The 24,721-nt window shown below is 46.4% G+C and overlaps 1 long non-coding RNA gene across 1 annotated transcript; it reads right to left on the minus strand.

Annotated features, from left to right (window-relative positions):
* Nucleotides 1-335: 335 nt before the first annotated feature.
* LOC120755409 (uncharacterized) lies at nt 336-5,035 on the minus strand. The gene is made up of 4 exons (XR_005701763.2): nt 4,552-5,035; nt 3,654-3,780; nt 1,478-1,555; nt 336-803 (listed from the first exon to the last, which is right to left on the minus strand). It is a non-coding gene; the product is annotated as an uncharacterized LOC120755409 (long non-coding RNA).
* Nucleotides 5,036-24,721: the final 19,686 nt, after the last annotated feature.

Below are 24,721 nucleotides of genomic sequence, written 5' to 3' on the forward strand. Positions count from 1 at the left end.
GTTCCCTTCTTTGGTTATTCTTGTTTTCCCAAATTTTAAATATTTCTGGGATCCAAAGTAATCCCAAGGTAATGGGGATTCAAGCAAAAGAATCTCTCTATCTCCATCCCTTAAACTCCACTTCTGTTAGTTTTTCAGTGTTCAAAAATGGACTAGTTAAGACAGCAGTGAGGAAAAAAATTAACAAAATGAACTTATTTTATTGTGTAAGGGGAAGTAGATTTGAAATGGAATTACTGAAAAGTCAGCATACACGGACCCCCACGCACAGTTCTCTTTTTACAGCTGCACTTAAGGACTGTACTTCAAATATGGTTACACAGATATTTCCCACACACACACACTGACTGCCCCTTAATCTTAAAACCCAATCTGCCACAAAATGACATGAAATAAAACAGACTGAGAAAATACTTGAGAATGACTGCTGCTTACAAAGCAGGTAATTGATAGTATACAATTACTGATAAGGTAGAACAAGAGTTCCAAACCCGGACTGCATTCCAAAGCATTTCTTCAAACATCCATTCTGGATTCTTGCTGTAAGGTACTAATCGGCCTGTTCTAGACTCGTTTCCAGACGTTGATAAAACAGTGAAAAATGCATGCTTTAGAAACCCGGGACATTTCATGCCTTTGTGCTAACGGAACGTGAGGATGGAAGCCATTGGCATTTTGCAGTGTCGATTAGTGGCATTTAGAGGTTTTTTTCCTGCTGTACTAACTGATTCATTGTATTTTTTCTCCTTTTTTTCAGGTGGTTTTTTATCTTCAGGTTTAGTCCATGGAGGGCTGTGCAACTCCTGTAGAGGTGAAAACATCATCAGTGTAAACATGGTGTACAGAATACATATATACATAAGCCAAAAAAAAAAAAAAAGTATGTTAAAAGCCATGGCAATAGTGCACACAGAGCTGTATTTCTATTCAACTGATGTACCAGTTATAAACTATTGCAGCAGAATATGATATCTGCCAACTGTGCCTAGAAAGGGCTCCTGATCTCTGTTAAAGGAAGCACAGTTAACAACCTCCACTGTGCAAAGCCATACCAGTCTGATGCTGCATGCAGCCTCATGTAACTGCGTATGATACTGTGTATAACAATTAAATATATATATATATATATACACACACACACACACATATATATATAGACACACATAAAATTATTTTGGAAATCTCTCCCTGCTCCTGCTTCCAGGGCTATAGACATCACACTATCAAATTAAGACATTGCACTATCAAATTAAGTCATTTGATTACAACTCCTTCAAATATTTAATAGTTTGCAAATTGTTACCATCCAGAAAACATTTTGAACAGATTAATTGAAATTAGATGCAGTCAAAGTCTGAACTAAGTAGTCTTCTCTTTTGAGACAGAACTTGGTGAAGAATGTGTAAGTATACTTCAAGTAATTGTATTTCACAAGACCTTTTAGAGAAACGCCAACCATTACTCTGAAAGAGAATACCTGAAAGCTTGTCTCTGCTTCTGCTGCTTTCAAACGAGGCTTTGAATCGGTACGGTTCCCCAAAGAAGTCTCGGCAACCTGTCAATACAAACATCAGAGAGAACGACTTCGTATTTTTTCATAAGATATTCCATTTTCCTCAAAAGAAAAAAAAAAAAAAGAGATGAAATGGAAAAAAGTCTTCATGGCTAAGCTTATCCCAGATTTCCCATCATCCCTGTAACACTCTTTAACAGTACAGTCTTGTGGCAGCAAGTTTAACAGCTTAATACTTATCCAGCTTTTTTTCTTCATGTTTAACTCTCATCACCAATAGTGAAGTTTACTCCTACAAGTGGTCCTGGGGAACAGAAAAGTCATTCCAAGTGTCTTTTATGGGTGAGGAAATACTGACAGTAGAAAATCAGCATTACACTTAGAACTTAGCTCTATTACTGTTCTCTTGTCTAAATTCTAGATCTCTTAGCTATAACAATCCCTGAGTGGGAATATAAAGTCACTGAGTGGGGAAGGCAGGTGACTCTTTTCCTATTCAGATCCTTTCTTAAGCTGTACTTCAGCTGAGGGAAAAGAATTTGTAGAGGCCACTGCTGAGGCTCTGGAAGGAGCTGAGCTTCTGCAGGCAGAGATGTTCTCCCGTGGGTCCAGGGGCTGCCTCGGCACAGGCCGGGAGCGCGTCCGGCCAGCGCCTTCTCCTGCTTTAAAATATCAACGGGAGCCCGAGCTCGGGGGGATGAAATCAGCTGAATTCCAGGCAACTCTGTCAAGAGCCCCCTAGGGACGTGGGTGGGGCTGGGAGATGAGGGTTTTAAATAGCAAAATCTTTGAAATGTAAACCTGTCCTTGTCCCTGTGCTGCTGAGCTTCCTTGGAAGCTCTGCCGGTTCCTGACACAGCTGGCATTCAAGCGGCAGCTCTGCATGGGAATATCCTCGCTCCGTGAGGTTACTGCAGCAGGAACTGAGCAGGGACTTGGGGGCCATGGCTATAATTCAACTGAACTAGCAAAGCTGAGAGTGAGCACTGAATCTGGGCTCCACACAGGGAGCAATCTTAGTGCTGCCCTGTCAGCTCAAGCCCCTGGGCTGGGAAGTTTTGGGAGTCAAACGTGTGGAATTATACAAATCACAGCGACTGGCATCGCCCAGAGGGACAACACAAGTCCCAAACAATTCCTCTGCAATCTGCTCTGGGGGAAAACAGCCTGTGTCTGCCAGGAGCTCTGACTCTGTTTCTCCTATCAGCTCCTGAGCAGTGCCAGGGTCACTGTAAGGGCTTTAAAATTCAAATAAACCCCAAACCCCATAGAGCGAATAATCCAAATAAAGAAATGCATTGTTGTCATCAAGAGCTCAAAACTCTGTCAAGAATTCTATGACAACAAGGTAATGGGATCCCCAGGAATCTCATTAATGCTCTTGGTTTCATTGTTAGGTATTTTCAATCCCTCATTTGGCAGCTTGTAAAAGTTATCCTGGAATTTAGAGGTCAAGCAGGGCTGGCTTCGGATTGACCTTCACCTCTGGTCCCACTCTGCGCAGACAGAACTTGGGCCATGGTGGTTAGACACATGGCCTCAGCTTTTCACCCAAAGACATCCCCTGCTTGTTCCCTGTAGATGAAGATTCTGCTCCAAACCGTCCACTCCTCACCTCCATTCGCCCTCCAAGTGCCCGTTCTGTTCCCCACAGCTGCCCTGGTGACACCAGGGAGGTCCCTCTGGCCATGGTGTCTTTCTCCTGCCCCTCTCCAGCCTGAGGCCACTCCTCTGCTTGCTCTTTCCAGCCTCGTCCCACACGGAGCCCCTCGTCCCTTCCCCGCCCGCTGCTGCCCAGGAGGGAGGACACAGCAAGTCCCGAGCGCCGAGCCCTCGCCGCTGCCCCCGGAGAGCCCCGGCCGTGGGCCCGAGGGGCCTCGGGTTTCCCAGGGAAATTGTCTGCTGGGCTCCCTTCAATTATCTCAGCGATTCCCTCAAAAATGCCACCCCATTCCTCCTGGCATCCTCTCACATTTTCCTACACAAGCAGTTCTTGCGTCTCCTCTCACTGACACCAGGTTTTCAGATAAACGAATGGCATCACCTATGCCCACTGCTCAAGATTCACCCATTCAAAATCAAGAGCAAATGTTGCTTGGACTTTAAGAACTTGAAATAACGTTGAAGCAAAACAAATCACCTTTTTCTTCTGGCTTGGTCTTTCTTTTTTCTCTTTCAGATACTGGAGTTGCTTCTGTGGATGTGTGCTGAGCTCTCACTGCAGGAAACTGTCAGGCCTGAATGGCTGGGAGTTCGTGTTCTTCTCACTGGGGAATCAGAAATAAATATGAATTAGACCACAGAAATGTTTTCTGAAACCTTTCCCCTTTGCTGGAAGATCTTCTCTTTCTGCCTTTGAATCTACAGCTGTTCCCTGATGTTGTTTCCCCTGCCTGAATTCGTTGCAGCTCCTAGCTGGGAAAAACTGTGATAACCTAAGGGGGACAGAGGTGAGATTTTTAGCTGTATTTTTCTAAAATTTCTAATTCTGAAATTATCTCTGATTCCCCAGGCTGGGGACAGAAACGAGCAGAAACCATCGGCCTCTGGGGCCTTGACTTGATTTTAACCACACGGATCTTACCAAATCCGGGATCTACGGACCTCAGGCTCTCTTACCATGAAAGCTTGTTCTCATCCAGTTCTCAGGGTGACCAATACCTCCTCCACAAAACCTCCAGGGATTCGAATTTTGTGCTGGTTTTGCAAACTTCATGTCAGATTTGCAAAAGCAGCTGTCAGCAGTTCCCCAGCATGGGCTATGCTCTAGTGCAGGAGCCATTTGTGCCTCCTCAGCCTGTGGCAGCGAGGAAACAGGTAAGCTCAAGGCAGATTTCCTCAGGTCTGTGTTCCCCACTTCACAGGCTGGTTGAGGAGAAATCGAAGGAATCCACATATTAAATGTGCAATGGAGGCACTCAGCTCCTGCAGGTGTGGGTCTGTGACACCCGTTTCTGGCCTTTTCCCAAGGAGGATGGCTCCATTCCCATGGAGAATGGGGTCATTGCTGTCTATCTCGACACGATGAGGCACCTGACCTTGCTTCAGCTGCTGGACTCTGGGAGGTCTGTGTCACCCAGTTCCTGGTCCTGACATCCTCAGACCTCTCACTGTGCACATTTCTCCACTGCCAGTCCTTCGGATGCTGCCGTTCCCCTATTCCACTTTCTTTCAGAGTCAGTCTCAGATGGCTGCTACGCCAACAGCTTTGCACTCCTGGGTGATGTTCCCCTCTACTGGGATGTGATGGATTATTAGTTGGAAACCAGGTAGACGAGCAGTGCATGCAGCACTTGGATTTTGGCTTTGCCCTGTGATTCCTGCCTCCCTGTCAGTCCTAGCTGTAAGTGAGCATTCACTCTGGAGAAGTGAGTGCCTGCTGTGTGGGTGGCTGCACTGGGACGTGGGAACCTGGATCTATCTAGGATCTATCTGAGACTATCTCTGCCTTCATTCCTTTCCCTAGGAAGCCACTGACAAGGCTGCTGAAGCCTCTGGAATCACCAATCACTGGATATCAACCGGTGGATTCCCAAGTTCAGCCTTGGGCACTTGCAGTAGAAGAGGGGTCCTTATCCCCAGCAAGGAGAGGCCGGTGCCCCAGGGTGTCAGGTGCAGCCAACGAGCTGTTCAGGGAATGAGCAGCAAGTCCCCTGTGCCCCTGCCCTCACACTCGGGGCGGCAGTAGCTGCAGGTGTGAGCTGTTCACTTAATTAGGGCTCAGAGCCCCTGCTCAAGAGCAGAGCCAGGTGAAAGCTGTTAGGGTGATGAGGGCTGCTCACTTTGGTGTGGAGCTGCTGGAAGTGAGGGGTTTGTGGTGGGGTTCTATGGTGTGTCTCACAGAACAGTGGTGAGATCATCTCACAGGGTCTGGGGTAGCAACTGGATGCACTTGGATATGGAGCATTGCTTAAAGGAGGTGCCAAGGGACAGACCTTTGTGCCAGGCAGCAGCAGCAGCACGTGAGCCAATGTGGGCCTGTATGGGGGGAACTTTTCTCCTTTCTGTTTTAAATTTTGTCTTGCCAATCCCTCCGTGATGCCCCCAGAAAAGAAAAATGAGGTTATGAGAACAAAAAAAAGTTTAAATTGAGGGAAGGAAGGCCTCTTCTGTTATTGTCTGCAAAAAAGATAGAAAGCTCTCTTTTCCCATTGTTTGAGAGATTTAGTTTGAGCAAAGTCTCTCCTTTTCTGTTCTTATCAGGGACTAAATTGAAAGGGAGAGTACATTTATTTGCCATTTTATTGGTTTAAGGTGAGACAAATGCCTGCTGTGGCTGCCTCATTTTCAGGGCTAAAATCGAAGGAAACACCAGCCTTTCCCAGCATTTGAAGGGTTTATATTCAATATGATATTGTTCGGTGGTGTATATAGTGTTTTGTTTTGATGTTATTTATTGTGTCTAATTTGTTTTTTAAGTGAAGATAACTTTATGGATGGGTTTGTTCGTATTTGAGGTAAAATTGATTTAAGTAGTTTTTTTTTAATAGGTGTCTGATGTATGTTATTATGGTTTTGTTTTTATTTATTGTATATGAGCATTCAGATTGGGTAGGGCCAGCCTGGCTGACTGGTGGAGGCTTGGGTGTTTTGTTAGATGCAGGTTTTTTAATTTTTTAAGTTGTTGTGGTTGTTTTTTTTTTTTTTTTTTTTTTTTTTTTCCCTGTTTAGTGGTTTTAAGGTAGTTTTAATAATTAATTGTGTAGTTTTATTTTGTTTGTGGATGGTTGTGTGATAAGGGATATGTTTTTTTTATTTATTTAAAGTTGTGTTTCTTAGTTTCCATGTTGATCAGGTTGGTTTTGAATTTTTTTTTTTTTTTGGTGGTGTATTACGTTTTTAAAGGATATGTTTTTAAAGGTTTACCATGGTGCAATGGGCTGCAGCTTGAGGTATAGGAGAGGTTTTTATTTATTCTGTGATAGCTTTTATTATGGTGCGTGTTTGTTTTGGTGGGTTTGAGGTAGTTTGATGTAGTTAGTTAGGGTTTTCTAATGTTTATAATTGGATTATTGTTTATTATATAATAGTGGTTTATTTATTTGTCTTGTTTGATTGCAGTATATCTTTTATAATTATGGAAAATATGGGCGCTATTGTTTATGGTTAAATTGATCTTTTGGCTTTGTGTGTATTTAGAGGTGGTATTTTTGTTTTGATGGTTTGAGGCATGATGGGTTTATTGAGTTAGAAATAATTTTGGGGGGGTGTTGTTAATTTAAGTTTATTTGTGATATTTTTATCTTTCTAGTTTGATCTGTTAGTTGTTTTGGTGTTTTTTATTAGTTTTATTTTTGGGAACATGGGTATTGATATAGTGGAATTCCTTAGATGTTTTTTTGGGGATAGTGATGTTTATTTTTAGTAGTTCAGATTTACGTCGTTAATTAGTTTGCGGATTTTAGTTAATTTTATAGAGTTATTATTTTTGAGTTAGTGGAGAGATGGAGTTTTGGTAATTTCTTTGTTAGTCATGTTTAGGGGCAGTTGTACAGTTTTGAGCTTAGTAAGTGGATTGGTTTGACTTATCTTTTTTAATAGTTTTTGTGAGTTGTTTTGTGGGATTCTATAGGGTTGGGGGTTTATTTTTGTTCTGTTTTTATGATGTGATAAGAATTGTTAGTGGAAACAGTGTAGTGTGGTTGCCTTGTGGGTAATTGGTTCCATGGTGGAGTATTTTAGTTTGTGTTTAGTTTTGGGTTTTTCGATAATGCAATTAAAATTTTTATTAGGATCGTTTGTAATTATTTTAAAGATCTTAGGGAGTGTTAGATTTTTAATATGGGTGCGCAGTATGCAGTGAGTGATTTATTAGTTTTATGTGATATCGGTGATGTGGGTAGAGGACATTTTTGCAGTAGTTCTTTTAAATGTTAGAAGGTTTTTGGTGCATAAAATATTTGTTTTGGAGGACGTTTGCTCTGAATGGTTTTGGGTTAGTTACAATGGGATTTTAAAATTTTCTTTTTGATTAGGTGCTTTTGGGTTTTATGACAGTTTAAATTTGTGATTTTTCTCTTATGTTACTAATAGAAATAGGTTTGGATTTTGTATGTAGTAATGGGATTACTGTATACGGCATACTAGTGTTGACTGAGGATGTAAATTTTGGGGGGTTTGATGTGTTAGGTTAATGAATTAATATAGGTCAAAAGACATGGGATCTGCTTTTTATGGGGTCAGAGGCAGATATTTTAAAGTTTGGGGGGGGTTCTGGGTATATATTTTGGAGGTTTTTTAATGGGGATTGGAGATGAGGTTATTTTTATTATATTTTGTTGATTGACTGCGGGTAATAAGAGTTGGCTATTTTTTGGTGTAAAAAATGGTTAGGGTAGTGGTGTTTCTGCTGCAGCTCTAAGCATCCATTGTTGTTTGTGTGTTTTAGGTGGTCCGCTCATATTACACTGAGGCTCCTGGCCAACTGGCCAACAGATCTGCTGAGATGATGCTTTGATGTTCGGTTTTCCTTACGGTAGGAAATGGTATGTCACTGGACAGCAGCCCAGTGAGAGCAGGACTTTCCCAGAGGGCGAGGCAGCCTTCCTTCACACCCGACGTGGATTCTGATCCCCGGACATCCAGAGATAAGTGAAGGGCTCAAGCCACAGAGGGGATGAAAGTGGGGTGCTGGGTTGGGACACGCCGGGGGGGGATTTTTGAGTCAGGTTTGGATATGGAGTTGTCCAAGATGTGACGCCTTAGGCCACATCAAGGGAAGCTCTCACAGCGCTGAGGTGCGCAGGGCCGAGCATTCCCGGTGCGTGTCGTGTCACTCGTCTGTCATGCCTTCCATGTCTTTTGGGTGTCTCGTGTGGCAGGTCTTTCGCCTTAGTCCTTCAAGGGGCCTCTCGGAAACGCCAGGCATCGTTCTGAGCATCTCCCTATTCCTCAGCCAGGTGCAGATACTGCACCGGAGCTCCGGCTCGCATCGGAATCGCGTCTCTCTTCAGAAGCATCTGGTCCAATGTCTTCTCAGGTCTTGTTCTGAGCTGTATCGGCAGCTGTGTGCCACAGCGATCCATTACGGTGGGTTAGGACTTGTAAGAATGCAAAGATCGGTATCGGATTCTGACCGGAGGACTCTCGGGCATCCATCTTTGTGTTTCTCGGAATGAGTCACCTTTTGGCATCATCTTCCTGCAGGGTCCTCTGAGCCTGGCCAGCTTGCCTTGGGTCTCATCTTGGTCATGTCATTCCGAGTCCTCGCGGTCGTTCTTCTTGCTGAGAGCTTTTTGTTCTTGTTGCGTCCCCTCGTTTCCTGTCTCCTGTGTCACGGGTGTTGGTGTGTCTTTGGCCCGGAGCTGCTCTGCCCTGCCTCGTAGCTGGCTGTAGGGGTAATGGGACAAGCTGCAGGGGCCTGAAATTGGTGATGTAGGGTGTGGTTGGACTGTAGAGGGCATTCCTAGGTTGACATAAAATGCCTGGAGCTGTACAGTTACCTTGAGGCACTCTGATTTTTTTCCTAACTTTCTTTCAGATGCAGATGGATTCAATCTGTGGTAGATTGCCCCATCTTGGGTGAGGGGGTGAACCCTGAAGAGATGTGTCACTGTTTGTCTTTGCAGGGGTAGTGTGAATGATGACTATATTACGGCATTGTTCTTTCTCTTTACTTTCAGGAAGTAATGCTGGATATCAGCAGTCAAGGTGAAGTGGACAAGGTGAGCCATAGCCAGAGGACAGAAGCAGTTGCTATTGCTCAAGTTTCACTTGCAGGTGCAACTAAAGCATTCATCATTGCGTGTTTTTGGTGCTCCGCTCACATTTCACCGAACTCCCCTTATCAACCAGACGATGAATCTGGTTTGCCCATCTCATGAGCCCTCCTGGGGAGCAGTACATGACTCTGTGATGAAGCCATGATCTTTTCCCTTTGAAGGCAACATTGAGGAAGAATTTAGTAACAGCGCGGGAGTTAAGGTGAGTCAGGGACGTAGGGAGGAAGAGTGAGGATCCACTCTAGATTGGCGTGCCAAGAGCAGCCAGGGTTCCAACCTGTGGCAGCTTGGATAGGGAGAAATCCTGCGTCGTTTGCATTTTTAGCTGTCAGAAGCCCAGTGCCAGGCACAAGGCCTTAGACAGGATCCCTGGGTTTTTTCCATGGCAAATTAGACCCACCCACTCAGGTTCCTGATGTCAGTTTGTAGGAGACATTTGGCACTCAGGTTCCTGATGTCAGTTTGTAGGAGACATTTGGCACTCCTTTGGCAGGCAGGGTTCCACCTTGTGGCAGCTTGGGTCTGGGAGAAATCCTCATTTGTTTGTAATTTTTGCTGGCAGAAGCTCGCTCCCCTCTCTGGCGGAGAGCTCTGTAGGTAAACAGTGGTGCTTTTCCTTGGAAAACTAAACTCAGTCCCCCAGGTTCCTGACGTCAGTTTGCAGGAGACTTTTGGTATTCCCAGAGCAGGTAGGGTTCCAACTTGTGGCAGCTGGCATCTGGGAGAAATCCTCATCTGCACAGAATTTTACCTGGCAGAAGCTCAATCTGAGGAAGAGAGCTCTGTACACAAACAGTGGCTCTTTTTGCAAGGGTTACGAACCTGACCCATTCAGGTTCCTGATGTCAGTTTTTAGGGGGTGTTTGGTACTCCTTGGGCAGGCTGGGTTCCAACCTGTGGCAGCTTGGGTCTGGGAGAAATCCTCATCCATTCATAATGTTAGGTGGCAGAAGCTCGCTCCCAGGCAGAGCGCTCTGTACACAGACAGTGGCTCTTTTTGCAAGGGATACGAAACTGACCCATTCAGGTTCCTTCTGTCAGTTTTTAGGGAGTGTTTGGCTCTCCTTGGGCAGGAAGGGGGTTGCAACTTGTGGCAGCTTGGGTCTGGGAGAAATCCTGTGCTATTTGGAATTTCAGCTGGCAGAAGCCCAGTGCCAGGAACAGGGACTTAGGCATGAATGGTGGCCCTTTTCTGTGGGAAACTATACTCTGCCCCCCAGGTTCCTGATGTCAATTTGTAGGAGGCATTTGGCATTCCTTGGGCAGGCAGGGTTCCACCTTGTGGCAGCTGGGAGAAATCCTCATTTGTTTGTAATTTTAGCTGGCAGAAACTCGGTCCCCAGCACAGGGACTTAGGCACAAATGGTGGCGCTTTTCCATGGAAAACTTAACGTAGCCCTCCAGGTTCCTGATGTCAGTTTGTAGGAGGCGTTTGGCCCTACTAGGGCAGGTAGGGTTCCAACTTGTGGCAGCTTGGGTCTGGGAGAAATCCTGTGCTATTTGGAATTTTAGGTGGCAGAAGCTCAGTCCCTGGCAGAGAGCTGTGTACAAAACCAGTTGTCCTTTTCCTTGGGAAACTATACTCAGCCCCCCAGGTTCCTGATGTCAGTTTGTGGGAGACGTTTGGCACTCCTTGGGCAGGTAGTGTTCCAGCTTCTGGCAGCTGGCCTCTGGGAGAAATCCTCATCCGTTCATTGTCGGAAAACAACGGGAGACAAGCCACATCCGATGATGATCAACAAGTCTCAGCTTTCTTTAGATTAATAGCAAATTTATAGTGTCAATAATTAGTTCATACATATTACAAAACTATAGCTCATGATTGGCTTATGATATTTTGACGCATGTTCTTCCTGTAATCAGCCTTGCGGTTACAATTTTCTTAATCTAGCATTTTCAGTTCCTTAGCCTAGCATTTTTCAGCATTTTTGTACTAACAACACCCTTGTTGTTGTATCATTCTAGTGCTCAAGGATATTATATCCTTGTTAATCATCACGTACACCACATAGACATAGTTACATTCCAACCGACTTAACAGTATCATGGCCCTTGCTGTGCAGCCATGCATCAGAAAAATTCTCCACAGAAAGATTCTCCACACTTCCCCCATTTTCTTTAAATTGCACAAGGAGATGCTGATTAAACATTTTTTGAACTCCTTGTTGTATCAAATTTTGCAAGCAAATACAAATACAAGGCAAACAAATAATCAACAAAACAATCACAATGCCTACTACAATGACTATTTTTATCATCGAGGTCAGCCAAGGTCCTAATCCCAAAGAAGCGAGCCATCCGTCTAAACTCCACCCCTGTTGCAATTTTAATTGTTCTGTCAATTTCTGTAAACTTGATATTTGAGCATGAATGGACTGAGAATGGTCAGACAAATTCATACAGCACATTCCTTCAAACTCCTCACATCCGTGACCTTGTGCTAAAAGCAAAAAATCAATTGCGGCCCTGTTTTGCAAAGTAGCATGCCTGACCGAATCTACATCTACTAATAAGCTACTTAAAGCAAGAGACGTGGCATTAGTTTGTTTTGCCAGCCAACACCCTAATTTATTAAGAGTAGCCAAGCTCTGAGCTGTTCCTACTCCTGGGGCAAGGATGGATGCAGCAATTATTTTATTTGGGGACCAAAATTCCATGTCCGATTTACACTCTGATGTAAACTGATGGACTATTCTTTTTGTTCGCATCCGAGCACCTGTTCAATGTAAAATCATAGATGTGTTCGGGGTGAGCAATGATAGTCGTCCTAATGTGCATGGACCACCTTTCATCCGAGAGGGAATGCCTGCCTAGGCCCTGTCACCACAAATAAAAAACATTCCAAAAGGTAATTGAAGTGGTGCTAAAGTAGATACAGAAACAATAGGAGAAGTATAGTTACACCAAAGTGTGGAATTTCGATAAACTGCCAAAGAAGAGTTAACTATTGTGGTATAGTTTTTTCCAGAACGTAAGGTTCTACTGGTAAAGTTAAAAACAACACATCCATCAGCCTGAACTGATCCTAATAACTCAATCTCTTGTGGCTCTAAGGGTGCTAAAGGTAGATAAGGCACCCATTTGTCCCAAGCATCCACTGTTTTTTGGGAATTGTTTCTTTGACAAGTAGGGATCCGTGAAGGGCAAGGCCATTCATCAACAGGCAATCCTACCAAACATGTGGAAAAAGGATTTCCGGGGGATGAAAGAGAAAGACATATTGCTTCCTGATTGGTTAAATTAGCCAAAGTGACCCATACATTTGTTTTTGGCTGTGGGGGAACCCACCAAGCACTTGCTATACAGGAACAAAAGAACAGTAGGTACAAAACTCTCATGCTATCATCTGTACAACGAAAGCAACAACAACAACAACAAAATTATTAATCCTTAATTAACAATTTGCTAAACAGGCTATTAAAAGTACAAAATGGTCTATTGTATATATAACAGAGGGTAGGTTCAGTCACTGTCAACAGGAACTTCTGATGAAGGCGAACTAAGCCGTCTAGGTGTAACTGAGGATTCCTGATGTCCTCCACTTTGAGGTTTTGATGCTGGCTTCGTCCACCGAGCTGGAATCCACTCAGGTCCTGTAGGGGTAGAAACACAAAGATATCCTCTTCCCCAATATAATACTTTCACTGGACCTTGCCATAAACCTGTCTTCAAACATTTGTATCTAACCCAGATTTCTGTTGGTTCTGTCTTGTTCTCACTAGGGCTGTCAAAATGTGTGATAACTGCTGGTACCTTTGATGATCCAAATACACACAAATAGTTCAATACAAACAATGTTTTAGCCACACGTTCCTGAATATCTGTGATATGGCTAAATTTTTCAATATAAGTTTTTAAAGTACCATTTGCTCGCTCTACAATTGCCTGCCCCCTAGGATTATGCGGTATTCTTGTAACATGCTTCACACCCCATTGTTTCAAAAAGGTTTGAACCCTGCTACTGATATAAGCTGGACCATTGTCTGTTTTTAGCTTTCGCCAAACTCCCATGACTGCAAAACAACTAGTTAAATGTCTAATTACACGAATAGCCCTTTCACCTGACTGAGGCGTAGCCCAAATATAATGGCTGTATGTATCAATTGTTACATGAACATATTTCAGGCGACCAAAACTATTAACATGCGTGACATCTGTTTGCCACAGTTCATTGGCCATTGCTCCACGAGGATTAACCCCTGTCCCTAGCCCTAAACCTCCATTATGGTGACAGCATATGGGACAGCTTCTAACAATTGCAGTGGCTTCTGCATGTGAAATGTGGAATTCTTTCTGAAGTCCTTTTGCGTTCTGATGGAAAATGGAGTGAGCCTCTCGTGCTAACACATGTTGAGGCAATGGCACGGTTATGGCTGTAGATACCAGTTCATCAGCTCGCTGATTTCCTTCTCCTAAACCCATGTTCCATTTATGACTCCGAATATGAATTACTGCATAGGGCTGTTCTCGCTGGTGCAAAGCTTTATTCAACTGCATCAAAAGCTGATAGAGTCTCTGATTTCGTACTTTTTTGATAAAGGCATCTTCTATTCGTGCAACAACACCTGCCACATATAGTGAATCAGTCACTACATTAATTGGTTCTCTGAAATGAGATATTGCCCAGACCACAGCAAAGAGCTCTAGTGTCTGCAAAGTATCGGCTTCTTTCGCTGACAACATTTTCTTTTCCCAAGACCCTTCTTTCTGCCATGTAATGGCAGCTTTACGGGATTTCTTTCCGGCATCTGTATATACAGTAAGTGCTCCCAGTATGGGCTTGTCACTTCTTTTAGGAACTAACATCCATTTCTGCATCCCTACCTATTTCAGTGGAGGCTTGCTGTTATTAGGTGCGATAGTACTAGTGCTGCCTAATAGCGCTTCCTGTAATTCAGCAGAATTAACCAAATACCAATCTAATGTATCTCGTTGCAGTGGCAGAAAAATGGTATCAGGTTCCAAACTCATAACTTGTACTACACGTTGACGTCCTTTCTTGATAAGTAGACTCAATAGCTCAGTTTTTTGCCATATAGTCTTTTGTTGTTGTAGTGGAGGCATAACCCATTCCAGCACCCATTGTTCCCCCGTTCTCTTGAGGTGCTGGACCAATGCACCCATGAAATGAGTGGGGCCCAGCCATATGGCTAAGTCAATAGGAAGATCTAAAGTTCTCCGGCGAACCTGGCCCTGTAAAATGCACTCAGCAATGAGTTGAATTACCTGCTGCTGTTGAGGGGAAACAGTCACTTGTTGTGTGGGGTCAGTCCCTTTCAGCAAAGGACGTAATTGATCAATTAGTTCATTAGGAATTCTAATTATAGGCCTGAGCCACTGTAAATCCCCTAACAGTTTTTGTGCATCATGTAATGTAGTAATGTTGTGATGAAATTGCAGCTTTTGGGGAGTAACCGTCTGTTCTGTTAAAATCTATCCTAAATACTTCCATGGAGAAGATTGCTGGATTTTTTCAGGGGCTACAATCAGAGCTTGTTTAGCAAGAGTCTGTTGAATTTGGTGAATTTGTAAATCCGAAAAGGGCTGAGGTTGTGCAAACAAAAGGTCATCCATGTAATGATAAATGATAACCTGAGGCCACTGCTGCCTTAGAGGTTGTAGGGCAGCATTAACAAAAAAGTTGACACAAGGTGGGGCTGTTGCGCATGCCTTGAGGTAACACAGTCCATTCAAACTTTTGATCGGGGTGCTGACGATTTACAGCTGGTAACGTAAAAGCAAACCTAGGTGTATCTTGAGGATGCAATGCTATAGTGAAAAAACAGTCTTTTAAGTCCACTATTAACAAAGGCCAATGTTGAGGCAACATAGCTGGGTTAGGCAAACCTGGTTGAAGAGCTCCCATTGGTTCCATTTGGGCGTTCACTGCACGAAGGTCGTGAAGCAGTCGATATTTTCCAGATTTTTTCTTTATAACAAATATAGGGGTGTTCCATGGGCTGGTAGACAGTTTCAGGTGACCTTGTTGAAGTTGCTCTTGTACTAAGGCATGTGCATGTTGTAAGCTTTCCCCTTTCAATGGCCACTGCTTAACCCACACCGGAGTGTTTGTATTCCAGGTGAGAGGAATGGGGAAAGTCCAAGCAGCAGCCATTATCCCAAAGGGTGATCATTGGTGAGAACAATACCAAGTTGTGCCAACACATCTTGTCTAATTAAACACTGTACTGTAGGTGGAAGTGGTGTAATTGAAAAGGATGCTTGTGCATATTTCCTATTAATGATTACAGTGAGCGTCGGTGTTTGACTAGCTAGAGTCATTCCTCCTACTCCAGTCACTGTTGTGGCAGCTGCCTGCAGAGGCCAATCATGAGGCTATTCACTTGGAGCAATAATGCTGGTATCCGCTCCAGTGTCCAATAATCCCATAAGTTTTTTAATCTGTCCATTGAGGCAGAGCTCAACTGCCCTCCGAGGTCGTGTAGAAAGATCTATGGTTAATAATGTTAGTCCTCCTGTAGAGCTAAAACTCCCTTGATTTTTTGCATCATGTCGCATAGGAGAAATATCTTTCATCAATTGAGGAAGGGGTATTAATTGTGCTAGTCTTTGTCCCTTTTTTATCTGCAGGGGGGGGTATTGAGTATAAGCTATAATCATAATTTCCCCACAATAATCTGCATCAATGACACCAGGTAAAACAAACAATCCCAGCATAGTCGTGGAAGAGCGCCCTAGCAAAAGTCCACCTACTGGTTGTCCATTGATTATAATAGGTCCTATAAGTCCCGTGGGGATCTTGAGAGGATTTGTGGTCATTATAGTGACATCTACTGGGGCTGCCACGTCCATGCCGAGGCTCCCGCTGGTGGCTGGTCGCAGTTGTTTGTTGACATTGCAGCCGCTACTTGTGTCCCGGCGCGGCGACTGTTCGCGCTGCTCCTCAAGTTTCCCGACCTCCGTCGACAGGCGCTGGTGTTATGTGTGTCAACGCGGCATTTTGCACACCAAACCCCTGCAGCATTACACTCTCTTCGGATATGTCCGCTACTGCCGCAACGAAAACATTTCATGCGAGCACCAGAAGGTGAGGAGCGAGGACCAGTGCTAGCCGTTGCTACTTGAAGAGGAGCAAGAGCTGCTATTACCTGCGTCTGAGAAGCTTTTGCCTGCTCTTGTAATCCGAGCCCTAATTGTTTTATAGCATCAACTAAAACTGCCTGCGTTCCTGATGGCACAGTTGCTGCCTTTTTTAATAAATCAGCTATTGACTAATCTCCTGCCATAGTATTTATTATTGATCTAGTGTGTGAATTGCTATTTTGTAAAACACACTGTTTTAATAATGCTCTTTTCATGTAATCTTGAACACTTGCTCTATCTATGGCTTCTGCTACTTTGTCTACAAAGGACTCTAGAGGTTTCTTCACGACTTTGCTTGATTCCCATATATATGGGTAATCCCCCCGGAGCTTTAACCTTATCGATGGCCCTTCTTGCTACTGCCATAGCCTCTCGACACTTGTCTGGTCTCATAAGGGCTTGAGCCTCTATTCTTTGATAGGGTCTCAGCCTTAACAATTCATCTAACGTTATACCTTGTAGTGGATCACCTTGTTCCCTTTGCACAGCTGCTGAGGCTTGTGCTTCTGCCTGCTAATGTGCAGTAAATAACAAATGTTGATGTTGCGTAAAAATGAGTCGGGCTATCCCTTTTATATCTGCTGGCAACAAAACATGAGCATTAAAAAGATACTCTAACATTTGTTTTGCAGGCTCACTAGTAACCTCATATTGCCCAACCGTAGAGCGCAGCTGCGCTAACATTTTCTAATTTAAAACTGTAACTGTTGCTTGCAAACTTCCTGCTGGATTTGGTGTAAAAGTAACCGGAAAAGCCAAATAATCAGAGGCAGCCTCTAACATATCTTTATCACCCTGCTCAGCGCCTTGCTGCGCCAAGGCTGTCCACACCTCGCGGCGTTCCCTTGCCATAGCCCCCGCAAGGTCAGATTCTGCCCCAGGGATAGGCTCCTGGCTATCTGGGAACATGGCCACCTGAGGCAATACGGGGGTAGCATTCTCGGGGCTGCGTGGAGGTTTCCTTATGTTGTTGGCTCCCTGTCTAGATTCTACTTCTGCCAGAGGAGGTGCTGAGGCTGGTAAATGTATGGTAGTGAATACGAGAGGATTAGGGGTACTAGTGCCTAAGAAGGGATTATAATCTTTATTCTTTTCCTGAGCTGACACTACTTCTCGAGCTGCCCTTTTTTCTGCCTGACATAACAACAACTCATTATGTACTACTCTCCATAGTTTGCTCATTTTCTTGGCTGTCTTATTATCGTCTAATGTGAGCTCCCATAGCTTATCCCCAAATCGTCTCCATTCCACTAACTCATGAACAGTATGGGGGTTAATAAAAAACCCTTGAGAATAACCATATTCTAAAAGTTCAGGTAACTTTTTTCCTAAATTTAGTCTCTTAATCTGGCGTTTCTGCAAGAACGCCGTAAATAAATCATATGCTGCTTGCCTGTCCATAATTACGTCAGCGCTGTTGCAGCCTCTCTAGGTCTTGGCAGCACGTATCGGCTAAGCCCACCTCTGTGGTCGCTCAGGGCACGGAGCACTCCTAGGTTTTGTTGCTCTTAAGCCGTCCTTTTGCTTGCAGGACCCGAACCTTACATTGTTCTCAGTTGTGGATCACGTCGGAATGGTCACCATTTGTCGGAAAACAACGGGAGACAAGCCACATCCGATGATGATCAACAAGTCTCAGCTTTATTTAGATTAATAGCAAATTTATAGTGTCAATAATTAGTTCATACATATTACAAAACTATAGCTCATGGTTGGCTTATGATATTTTGACGCATGTTCTTCCTGTAATCAGCCTTGCGGTTACAATTTTCTTAATCTAGCATTTTCAGTTCCTTAGCCTAGCATTTTTCAACATTTTTGTACTAACAACACCCTTGTTGTTGTATCATTCTAGTGCTCAAGGATATTATATCCTTGTTAATCATCACATACACCACATAAACATAGTTACATTCCAACCGACTTAACAGTATCATAGCCCTTGCTGTGCAGCCATGCATCAGAAAAATTCTCCACAGAAAGATTCTCCACAGTTCATAATGTTAGGTGGCAGAAGCTCGCTCCCAGGCAGAGAGCTCTGTACACAGACAGTGGCTCTTTTTGCAAGGGATACGAAACTGACCCATTCAGGTTCCTTCTGTCAGTTTTTAGGGAGTGTTGGCTCTCCTTGGGCAGGCAGGGGGTTCCAACTTGTGGCAGCTTGGGTCTGGGAGAAATCCTCATTTGTTTGTAATTTTTGCTGGCAGAAACTTGCTCTGCAGCACAGGGACTTAGGCACGAACAGTGGCTCCTTTCCCTGGAAAACTTAAAAAAGCCCCCCATGCTCTGCTTGCTGCAAACATGGAAAACACACAGTGTACCATCAGAATCTCAGCAAGAGCGGAAAGCAGCAGGACAGTTGCTGCAGTACAGTGTTTCCTTGCTGGAACAAATGAAAACTCACATGGGATTTGCACTGTGCAAACTGACATTCGCAAGGATACACAGTGAGAGCTGTGCGCACTGTTCTTGCTGCAAAACAGAGCTTGTACATCTTAACTGGGATGAGAAAAGTGCTGCTGCAAGGCACTCCTCTGTTACTCTGGTTTTTCTGAGTTTTTTAAAGCCGTTTGAATTTTCATAAAATGGAGTCAGATCTTTTAGCTATGGTGCAATATTAGAAGCAGTTTCTACCTTTCCCCCACATATGTAACATAAACAAATCCTTTGTTTTTCATTCTCTGTCCTTTGTTTGCATATTTCTAACCTGAAAACAATTGTAACTGACAGCTGGTTTGACCATTCGGCTGAGGGGTGAGAACTCCAAGAAGCCAATGTTCGGCCAGACCCAAAAATGTATATAAAGTAAGAAATAAACAAGGAGGCTCGCTCTCCGCCCTGGACTCAGCTTTGAGCAGGCACGGAGGAAATTCTCGGCCCTGCGAAAGTTCTCATCTACGTGTGATTGCATTGCGTATCACGGTAATAAGTGGTGACCCCTGCGTGTGGAAGAATGGTCTGGTGAGGTTTTCTTTCCCCTTTTCCCTATTTTGTGCCTGCCCTGCAGGAGGATCTAGTATTGGAACTTTGGGAAGACTTCTTGAAGCGGAAACACGCTGAGGTTTCCCGGGAGGGGCTTCAGAGTCTGTTCGTGTGGGGCAGACAGCGTGGGCTATTTCCCACACCAAATGCTGTGCTCAGTCGGCAGGTGTTTGATGGACATACTTGAAATAGAATATGATGAGGAAATTGCTGGTTTGTTGCTGCAGTGGAAGTTATTTGAGAGGGCTGTGTGGGGGCCGACCCCCCCCGGCTCGCAGGCTACCAGCCCCGTTTCAAAGCAGGATGGGGAGCTGGAGGGGGGCGGGATCATTATATCAGACCCGGAGGTATTGTCTGAGTCCGAGCTTCAGCTCCTTTGTGATATGGACTCTCCCCCTCCCTCTCTGATTCCTGTGCCGGGTGGTTCTTCGCCCTCAGGCTCCGGCGCTGATCTCGAGCAGCGGGCGGGGCGGGACCCCACCGAGCCCGGGGCCGGCCCCGCCTGTCCCCACGCCGTGGGGCCGCCTCCTCTCCATGCCTTTCCAGCGTTGGTGGGAGGGGGCGGACCGGGGATGCGGCCTCCGCTTTCTTTTGGCCGAGATTCGGTTACTGTGCACTGTCCGTTCTGCCGCACGACCGTCACGTATCCGATGGAGTCGGGTGAAGCGGCCCATCCCGCTCGGCAACCCGAGCCAGGGCCGGAGGCGGGTGCGTTGGCCGCCTCTGCCCCTGCGCCGCCTGCCGAGGCAGCGCGGGGCGGGGATGCTGCTGGAAGCAGGGTCCCAGTCAGTCCTTCGATGGACGCTGCCCCCATGGGAGGCTCGGAGGTGGCGGTGCCTGCAGGCTTCCGCCCCACTGCAGGGGCCCTTATTGGGGGGGTTCCGGACACTCCGCTTCCCACGCCAGCTCCAGGAGCTGCGGCCACGGGCGACATTCGCGGGGCGGGGAAGGACTCTGGTACAGCCGGTTCTAATGGGCTGCTGGCAGGAGATGGAGTGGCCCCGGCAGTGACGGAGGTGCAGTCACCATCTCCGCCTGAACGCAGCCCAAGCTCCCCAGCTGTGCCGGGATGTGTGCCCCCTGCGGAGCCGTCTGACCCGTCTCCGGCGGCCGGTGCAGGCTCCAGCCCCACTGAGGATGCGGCAGGCCCGACACCAGCGGCTGGTCAGGCCCCGCCCCCGCCTCCAGCTGCAAGCGTTGCGGCGGCTGTGGGCGCCGAGGTGCCTAAGTTCAGTACGAACGGGGACACGGCCGGAATGCGGCCGGTCTTTAACAGGAGTAAGGAGTCCCGCGCCGTTGGGTCTTCGTCCGCAGCCTGGACGCTCCCCCCGTCAGGTGACCGTACGCCCGAGAGACTGTTGGCGGTTCTGGGGGGAAGTGAAAGCTAAGGCTGAAGGACTGAACAATGATGCTGATGCTGGTGCTGGACCTGCGGTGTCTGATGTTCAGCCGGTCCCCAGCCGAGTGCCTGCCTCTGACCCTGTGGGGCCCACAGGGCAGGATAAGGCAGGTGCTGCTGCTTCATCTGAGGGTCTTCAGGCCTTCCCTGTCCTTCAGGGTGCTACTCATAACACCTATCAACCCTTAGCTTGGCAGGCTTTGACAGAACTGCGTGATGCAGTCGGGAAATACGGTCTGGGCTCAGCTGAGGTGATGCAGGTTCTCCATTATTTTAATGTCAGTCTTTTGACACCCTTTGACATTCGGAGCTTGGCTCGGGCCCTTTTCCCACCGGCTGAATATGATTTCTTTGAGCATAAATGGAATCAGTTGGCAGTCAGAGCGGTGGAACGGAATAGGACACTGGGTCAGGGTGATCCTAGGCGTATGGTTAATATCGATATGCTAATGGGAACAGGCAATTATACCAGGGCCGAAGGGCAGGCTGGTTATGAGCCCTTGGTCCAGGAGCAGTGCCAGCAGACAGGCATGGCAGCCCTGGTTCAGACTTTACAGCTGGCTACTCCACAGCAGCCCTTTGCGACTATCGCCCAGGGAGTTGATGAGCCCTTCCTGTGCTTTGCAGGAAGGCTAACTGCTGCAGTTGAGAAGCAGGTGAGTGATCCTGCGGCGAGGAAGCTCATGCTTCAGTCCCTTGCTCAGGGCAACTGCAATGCTGTTTGCAAGGGGTTAATTGAGGCGCTTCCTGGAGAACCATCCATGTCGGAGATGGTTGGGGCCTGTGCAAAGATATCCCCTTCCAGCCAACAGGTGGTTGCCGTGCCTACAGCTGTGCAGCCAGCTGTGGCTACGATTGTCCAACCGACGGTGGCTACAGTGGTCCAGCCGGCCGTGCCTGCGGCCGTGCAACCGGCTGTGGCTGCTGCTGTGCAGCCTGCTTGGGTCGTTCCCCAAGGGGTGCAACAGCAGCAGTGGGGTGCTCGGACCAGGAAGAAACAGGGCGGAAAGGCACAGAAGCCTACGGCTGTCTTGTTTTATTGTGCACGATGCGGAAGGCCGAATCACGCTGCGAATGCGTGTAAGGCGACGGTGCATGTGAATGGTCAGCCGTTGGGCAGTTCGGGAAATGCGACGCAGAGCGCGAAGGTGAGACGCGTGCAGACACAAATGTCTCTGCCTCAGCCCTAGCCAATGGAGATCTGCTCAGCAGGCTTGCAGCCAGCACCCACGGTTCAGCAGGTGTTGATGTCTGCACAGCCGAGTCTGTCGCGATTGATTCGGACAAAATACACAAGGTTCCCCTGGATGCCTTTGGTCCCTTGGGTGATGGCATGAGTGCTTTCCTGATGGGGAGGTCCAGTGCCACCATTCAGGGTATCATGGTGCACCTGGGACTGATTGATGCGGATTTTTTGGGACAGATTCATGCAATGGTCTCCACACCCACCCCCCCTCTGACTATCCCAAAAGGCACACAAATTGCTCAACTTGTTCCTTTTAAGTCTTCTGTTTCCAGAACCGAGGACCGGTCGCGAGGAGACGGTGGCTTCGGCTCTACTGGGCCGCCTCAAGTGCGCTGGACTGCTGTCCTGACCAAAGACCGTCCTGAGACGCTGTGTACTGTGTCCATGGTTGGTGCCATGCCGTCGGAGATTCGCCTTCATGGCCTCCTAGATACGGGGGCTGACGTGAGCATTCTCTCCCTGGCTGCTTGGCCCCTGCAGTGGCCTTTGAGCCTGGCAAAGACATCGATCGCGGGCTTAGGACGAATGAAGCAATGCTACGTGAGCCGGAATCCCGTGGCCATCACGAACCCGGAGGGACAGACAGCCGTAATTTGGCCTCATGTTACTGAGATTGCTCAGAACCTCTGGGGAGGGATGTTTTGGCTGCATGGGGGGTGCGATTGGGAATGGATTTTTGATTGGGGCTACTGTGATGAAGGGCGCAGAGTGTCCCACGCCTCCTTTACAGTGGCTGGTGGACAGACCCATCTGGGAGAACCAGTGGCCCCTCCCTCATGACAAGCTAGTCGCCTGTCCTGGTTTGGGACAAATCTGGGAGAAAACTCCTGTATAGGATCCCTTTAAGGAAGCAAACCCAAGTGGCCCCTCCCTCCAACCGGTCCGGTAAAAAAAAACCTCTTTGGAGAAAAGTGGAAAAAACTATTTTACTAAACAAATGAAGTGCATACAAGTATAAAGAATGAATAATATGAAACAATAAAACCTCTCCTTCTGAAGTGAGATGGCAAATTGAGAAAGTCCTTGCCGTGGGTGTAGCTCGGCTCTCTCTCAGTCTCTCCTCAGTCCCAGTCTCTCCGGCGCTGCTGGAAAATGCCGAGGTCCAGGCCCCGGTGGGCCGCAGGTGCAGCTCTCAGTGCTCCCCTGGGTTTTCAGTCCAGAGCAGGTTTAAACAGTTCTAAGGAAAAGGAAAAAAAAAACCAGTCCAGGGAACTTCTCTGCCCTAGCTAGCTGAAACTAACTAAAAGCAAAAAAAAAGATCTCTGTCCTGCAGTCTCTCCAAGCCTCTGCCGAACACACCATCCGGAGAAGAATGTGGAGGAGTCAGGTAGTTTTTCTCAAAACAAACTCCGCACTTCTCCTTGCTCTTAGAACCAGTCTTAAAGGCACAGGACTCAATATACAGCACAAACAGAACAGACGACTGGGGATACAAGCATCATTAAGTTACCCTAGGACATTCCACCCCTTATCCCCATATTGTCAATTTACTAAAACTAATATATACTCCAGCTCTACACATACATACATCTATATAAAAAAAATATGCAATATACAGCTACATACAGTGGCAGTACTATTTAGCACACAGCGATAATTACACACGGTTCTTACTCAACAATCAAATCTCTCTGGGGTACACATCGTGTGGTTCCATCTTTCTGCATTACCCACCATGTGCAGCCGGGTCCCTGAGCAAAGACAATCCCACGGATGGGATCTTCTGTACTTGAAGCAGAATTGATCTAAACTGTCTTCCTTAACAAACTTCTTACATGTACTACTGGGATTTTCTGTCCATCTACTGTATGTAGGGACTCAGATTGGGCAGGGCTGCTCTGTTGGTGGAACCTCGGGTGTTAACTAACTAGGTGGCCTTTGCTAGATGCTGCTCCCAGTTTTTGAATGATTCCCCACCCAGTGCTTTCAAAGTGGTTTTTAGCAGTCCATTGTATTTTTCTACTTTCCCTGAAGCTGGTGCATGATAGGGGTTATGGTACACTTACTCAATGCCATGTTCTCTAGCCCAGTTGTTGATGAGGCTGTTCTTGAAATGAGTTCTATTGTCTGACTCAATCCTCTCAGGGGTACCGTGCTTCCAAAGAACTTGTTTTTCAAGGCCTAGAATGGTGTTACGGGCCGTAGCGTGAGGCACAGGGTAGGTCTTTAGCCATCCTGTGGTGGCCTCTGCCATTGTGAGCACATAGCGCTTGCCTTGGCGGGTTTGGGGAAGGGTGATGTAGTCAATCTGCCAGGCTTCCCCATACTTATACTTGGACCATCGCCCGCCATACCATAGGGGCTTCACCCGCTTGGCCTGCTTGATGGCAGCACACGTCTCACAGTCATGGATAACCTGAGAAATACTGTCCATGGTTAGATCCACCCCTCGGTCTCGTGCCCACTTATAGGTGGCATCTCTGCCCTGATGGCCTGAGGCATCATGGGCCCATCGAGCTAGAAACAACTCTCCTTTGTGTTGCCAATCTAAGTCTATCTTTGACACCTCTATCTTTGCAGCCTGATTTACCTGCTCGTTGTTTTGGTGCTCCTCATTAGCCTGACTCTTGGGGACATGGGCATCTACATGACGGACTTTGACAGGTAGCTTCTCTACCCGAGTGGCAATGTCTTTTCACTCATTAACAGCCCTGATAGGTTTTCTCCTACACTGCCAGTTGGCCTTTTTCTACTTCTCCAGCCATCCCCAGAGTATTGGCTACTATCTACGAATCAGTGTAGAGGTAGAGCTTTGG

This window comes from Hirundo rustica, chromosome 7, assembly GCF_015227805.2.
Source record: "Hirundo rustica isolate bHirRus1 chromosome 7, bHirRus1.pri.v3, whole genome shotgun sequence".
Taxonomy (NCBI): Eukaryota; Metazoa; Chordata; class Aves; order Passeriformes; family Hirundinidae; genus Hirundo; species Hirundo rustica.